The 6,322-nt window shown below is 46.3% G+C and overlaps 1 long non-coding RNA gene across 1 annotated transcript; it reads left to right on the forward strand.

Annotated features, from left to right (window-relative positions):
- The first annotated feature begins 2,615 nt into the window (after positions 1–2,615).
- LOC307206173 lies at positions 2,616–4,050 on the forward strand. Its single transcript, XR_013834299.1, has 2 exons — positions 2,616–2,792; positions 2,824–4,050. It is a non-coding gene; the product is annotated as an uncharacterized lncRNA (long non-coding RNA).
- The last annotated feature ends 2,272 nt before the right edge of the window (positions 4,051–6,322 follow it).

The following is a 6,322-nucleotide window of genomic DNA, read 5'->3' on the forward strand; positions in this document are numbered from 1 at the left end:
TTTAAAACCTTAAAGAATTTAGGCCCCAATACAGTTATACCTTGGAAATCTAACAGAATCTATTCCAGAAGTCCATTCAACTTCCAAAATGTTCAAAAATCAAATTGTGGCTTCTGATTGGCTGCAGGAAGTTCCTGCAGCCAATGAGGAGCTGTGGAAGCCCCGTTGGACGTTTAGGTTTCACAAACCGGAACAGTCACTTCCGGGTTTGCAGCGTTCAGGAGCCAAAATGTCTGAGTTCCAGGGCATTCGGGATCCAAGGTATGAATGTATCTGAAGGATCACCTACAGTCCCTTCCAGCAGTTAATAGTAGCAGAAGTGAAGTTCAGAAATTCAGGGCGTGGTCCAGGAGAGAGTATTTTCTGTACTCGCCCTGAAAGTGTGGAATTCCCTCCTTCCAGCGGTGCATCTGGCTTCATCACTCTACAGCTTTCAGTGAAAGTTGAGGATACACCTTTTTACCCTGACCTTTGACCCCTGAGATGCGTGTTTTCAGGACTCACCTTATTCTTGGGACTGCCGTCCATTTTATCTATTGTTAATTCTGAATTTTAAATTGTCGCAACCTGCCCAGGGATTTGTTGGTGAAAGGCAGTTAACATATTTAATAATAATAGTTGTTACTGTCGTCATTATCATCATCATTATTATTAATTATACCGTACTTTAATAGAAATTCTGAAGGCGGTTTACATAAATAAAAGATGAGAGGTGGTAACATTCTGGACTCTGCCACCTCAGAATGCAAGGAAAGGAATCATATATTTGAAAGATGGTCCACCCTCCCACATGGGGACGCGGGTGGTGCTGTGGTCTAAACCACTGAGCCTCTTGGGCTTGCCGATCAGAACATCAGTGGTTTCAATCCCTGTGACGGGGTGAGCTCCTGTTGCTCTGTCCCAGCTCCTGCCAACCTAGCAGTTCGAAAGCACACCAGTGCAAGTAGATAAATAGATACCACTGTGACAGGAAGGTAAACGGAGCTTCCGTGTGCAATGGTTTCTGTCACCGTGTTCTGTTGTGCCAGAAGCGGTATAGTCATGCTGGCCACATGACCCGGAAAGCTGCCTGTGGACAAACACCAGCTCCCTCGGCCTGAAAGCGAGATGAGCGCCGCAACCCCGTAGTTGCCTTTGACTGGATGTAACTGTCCAGGAGTCCTTTACCTTTTTACCTTTACTCCCACGTGAGAAAAAAAACCATCTTGGGTTACAAACCTTTTGCCCAGATGTGCTGGGCTGCTGAACCAAACCACTGTAGAGTTGGAAGGGACCCGAGGAATCATCTAGTCCAGCCCTCTGCAAGGCAGGAATATGCAGCTGTCCCATGTGGGGATCAAACCTGTAGCCTTGGTGTTATCAGACCAAGCATTAACCAACATGCAGGCAGGGTTCTTGCTGTTTTTCCCCTGTGGGGGAGCACTCAAAATGTGGCTTCCCACTCACCATCTTCAATGGTACAGCCTACAACTCAACTGCCGCATCCTGGCTCTGGTGTGTGGATCAGCTCTCAGCGATCAAATACAATCAGACATCTCCTTGCTAACCTCTGCCCTCTTCCCTTCTCAAAAATCAGTTGTCAGGGCAGGGCCCAGCCACCCTCAGGTTCTTTCAGAGAATCAGCAGGCTTTGTACTCCGGTTTTCCACACAAAAAAGAATATTTTAAAATTATTATTTTTCTGAAAAAAGCTACAGATAAAATTATCTATTGTATGGTTTTTCTTGAAGTGTTTCTAGTTTTCCAGAGTGCTTTTATCTATTTTGCCTAAGATTCCCAGTCATGATTTGGGGACCTGTTGTTTTAAGGCTGTTGATGGGGAACCTCTGGCTTGTTGGGTTGGTCTAAAAGCCGGCGCCATGGCTTTAAATGTTTTTGAAGCACGACGTGGTATCCTTCCGTGAAATGTGTTGTGTAAGTTGCCGGTGGTGGCTTGCTCTCCAGTTGTCGATGTTTGTTCTTTATGCAGGTGCTATGCAAGCTGTGGGTGCGATAAAAATGTCCAACGGCATACAACCAAACAGGCAAATCACCCCACCTACACTTCCCCACAACCCATACATACATACATAAGGAGCAGTGACGTTCAGTCAGTGGACTAAGGGGACTAGATTAGTCCCCTAAATGTTCCCAGTAAATTAGACTATTAAAGCATTAAAGCCTGGCGCCTCCTTCCCCCAAAACCACGAAGCTTCTGCCTGGCTTAGGGAAAGAGACACGGTGCTCTGAAGGGTTCAAGAACCATTTTACCCTCTTCCCAACGTCCACCTGGTTTTGGGAAGGAGGTAGAATGGCCCCAGCATCCCGCCAGGCCTGGCGACTCTTTCCCAAAGCCCAGGAAGCTTCTGTCCAGTTTAGGGAGGGGGGTACGATGCTCACACACGCAACATCCCCATCACCCTTGCGAGCTACTCCCCTATGAAAAATTTCACTGTACACCCCACTAAATAGGGACAAAGATTATTTTACCAATGTGGGCCATTTAGCATGTTGCTTTGAGACATACTATATCCCTGTTTCCATAGGTAATGGATGGAGAATCTCTAGCCAGAGGGACATATTCCTTTGCAAGGGGTGTGTTCCAGTGGTGGGTGGGGCAAGAGAAAAAGTGGGTGGAGCTATTGGGGTAACTGTGACCTTTACACGGGGGGGAGGGGGTGGAATCAGAGCCCTCCCCACATCTCTCCATAAAAACAAGCAAGAGGAATTACCACACTTCAGGGAGTTAGAAGCATTCCAAGGGCTCTACAGTTCTGATGGATTCATTTGGCTCTAAATAAATAAAATAAAAAAGTAAAGTAAAGTAAAGTAAAGTAAAGTAAAGTAAAATACTTATACCCCACCTTTCTGATTGGGTTGCCCCAGCCACTCTGTGTGGTTTCGAACAGAATATAAAAAACACAGCAAAACACCAAACACTAAAAACTTGCCGATACAGGGTTCCCTTTCAGGTGTCTTCTAAAAGTCACATAATTGTTTATCTGTGTGACACCTGACGGAAGGGCATTCTGCAGCCAGGCGCCACTACCAAGAAGGCCCTGTAACTTCACTTCTCACAGCGAGGGAACTGTTGGAAGGCCCTCAGAGCTAGACCTCAGTGTCTGGGCTGAACGATGGGGATGGAGACGTTCCTTCAGCTAGGCCTGGGGCTCCCTGCCATACGTGCTCTCATGCTACTTTGGGTACCAGGCATTTCTTCCCCACAGTTAGGGCAGTTGCCTGCTTATGTGCCAAACTGGCCACAAATGCCTTGCTCGGGAGCCAGTGGAACTGGTGACTCTACCCTTACCATAGAGCCAGGGTGCTCATTATGTGGAAAGGCAGGCGAGCAGTGAGCGAGGAGGCAGGAACCGTGCCAAAGTAGCCTGCTCACCACGATTTGGCAGCAGGCTTACTTTTCAAGTTTTTCTGCCTACTGCAGGGCAATAAGGGGAAAAAATAGGGCTACACATATGCCACATGGACTTCCCTATGCATCTAATATCCATGTGCGGAACTTAAAGGAATGCAGCCACTGAATCTTGGCTCACTGCTTTCTCTGAATCCCAAGGCTTGAGAACCCAATGGATGTATACTGGCCAATGACTAGAAGAATAGCTTATTGGTATGGCATCTGCCTTGCATATAGTCTCAATCCCTGGTAGGGTTGGGGAACTCCCAAATAGCCACTGCCTGTCCGAGCTAGATAGAGCAACGGTCTGATTCGGTATAAGGTAGCTTCCGATATTACTAGATAGCATCTCCCACTAAGGGCCACCAGGCAATTCTACTCTACCAAAAAACCCCTTCTCTTTCCCTCCTCTTCTGGTACATATGACACTTCCTTTTCTTTTGTTCTTTCCATTATCCAACAGAAAGCCAGCCCTACTAGACATTCAGCAGCTTAGGTGCGAATTAATGAAGTCCACCCCCAACTTTTACAAATCAGCTCTGGCTATCGTCTCCCTTTTCTGGTTGAAAACTCCGGTTGGTTGGTGGGTTGGTGGGGGTCAGGGAGGTGCTGGTCATGGTTGTATGTTTTTGGTTTTGAAATAAATTTTAATAGTATTTTTTTTAGGCTGGTTGATTTGCATGATGGGTTACTGATGCTGTCTGAAGAGCAAATCCACTTTGATCAAGGGAGAGGACCAACCCAGGATCCCATGATTGCCTTGTCTATAATATTGGTTTATTATCAGCAACCATAGGCTTTCAGGTGACTTTTATGCGCTGGTGTAATGATAGGAAACTTTCACACATGGAACATGATCGTAAGACAATTAAAAGCACACCCGAGTCCTGCTGAAATTTATTAACACTGGGGTGTTTTGCTGCAGGAGCAGCGCTCCTAGCTAAAGGAAGGCACACAGCAGTTAGTTAACTCTCTACGGTGGTACCTCAGGTTAAGTACTTAATTCGTTCCGGAGGTCCGTTCTTAACCTGAAACTGTTCTTAACCTGAAGCACCACTTTAGCTAATGGGGCCTCCTGCTGCCGCTGCACAATTTCTGTTCTCATCCTGAAGCAAAGTTCTTAACCCGAGGTAATATTTCTGGGTTAGCAGTCTGTAACCTGAAGCATATGTAACCTGAAGCGTATATAACCCGAGGTACCACTGTATTGGCAAAGCTGACACAGCAGTTTCCACGGCCCCAATACCCATGCAAAACAGCCTAGCATCTAGGCATCTGTTCCTAGGTCTGCGTTCTATGGAACAGTTGCAGCAACAGTGAGCTACTCTCCCTCCATCAGCTTATATATCTTCCCTCAACGGGCTGCGCACCCACAGCCAGAGTTTATACCCATTCTTTCCACTTCAAATCTCTTCTGCTTCTGGGAGAAAGTAGTGCAGCTACAACCCGACTGTTTCAGGTTTAAAAGATCCCCTGCAAATACAGAGATTATTGCTGCTCTCTGGCACTGAACATCTTCCATTTATGCAGCCCATACACCAGGAAGGACAGCTCAGTGGAAAACAGATCTCTTGGTTCTATCTCTCTAACCAGATGCCCAAAGCAAGTTCTGCAGGGCTTCAGAGTCCTTTATGTAAGCAGTACATTCCAGGATGCCAGGAAGCGAAGCAGTCAAGGGTGGTGACTCACATTGATCCTGTAAGTGTATTAACAGCTGAAAAGATTTTGAAATCTGCTTCCAGCCACCCGAGACAGATAGGATGGGCTAGAACATGAAACAGAAACTCACACTATGCACAGGTTTTATGTGGCACATGCCAAGTTTCAATTGGGCCACAACTGTCTGTCTCGACTGTCAGGAACTCTTCAAGCAGGTAGCAGTCCATACGCCTCTGATGCCCAGCTGACAAAACCTTCTGCCCTGTTCGTCTCCTGATGGGCAGAAACAGCTCAGAAGCCTGAAGTTTGAGGCGGCTCTTGATGGATGCACTACAGATAAAATATTTCAGTTGAACTATGACTGGCAAACCAGACATAGAAAGGGCAGAAGTTTAAAACGTGGCCCATGTTAATTCTCCTATGATAAAGATGGGATTCCAGTTGTGCACTGGTAGATCTCTGGTTGATCAGCAGTAGATCAGGCAAGGATTTCTGGCTCCCTTAATTTATTGCAGCAACAAAATTACTTCCCATACTCTTAAATTATGACAAAAACGCAGGGCAACCAGGAATAGATGTTTCCAGGGTCAGTGCTCCTTTGGAGAAAAGACGCAGCTGAGACTGTCATAGCTTTAGTATGATTTAGTCATATATTTAGATGGAGTCCAGATCTCACAGTATGGTCCTCAAGAGGGGGTTGGTTCCCCAAGATGGATCTGCCTTTTCCCAGCTATTCCAAGACTCCTCCAAAGACCACAAACGCTTCCTGTAGACCCCAGGGGTGGATTTCCAGTGGTGCCTTGGATTACAAACTTAATTCATTCCCGAGGTCCGTTCTTAACCCGAAACCGTTCTTAATCTGAGGCACTTTCGCTAATGGGGCCTCCCGCTGCCACCACTGCACAATTTTCGTTCTCATTCTGGGGCAAAGTTCTCAACCCGAGGTACTACTTCTGGGAGTTTGTGACCCAAAGCATTTGTAACCCAAGGTACCACTGTACGATGAAACTAATGAAGCTTAAGCTTCAAGGCCCCTAACCCCAGAGGGACCCCAGAAGCAACTTTAGTCTACATTGCTTAAAAATTGTGGGTCTAGTAGACCCAATTAGAGTCACACGACTCAACATGATTTTTGTTGTTGTGTATATTTCAGCAATCCTGAAGTTTGAAAGTCAGTAGCAGAGATGCTGTAAATCTGTTGCGGAACAATGTATGGGCCCTACACAAAGAGGGTACAGCAGAAGACTCAAGACACTCAGGATATTGCTCAAGG

Source organism: Podarcis cretensis, assembly GCF_951804945.1.
Source record: "Podarcis cretensis genome assembly, chromosome: 17".
Taxonomy (NCBI): Eukaryota; Metazoa; Chordata; class Lepidosauria; order Squamata; family Lacertidae; genus Podarcis; species Podarcis cretensis.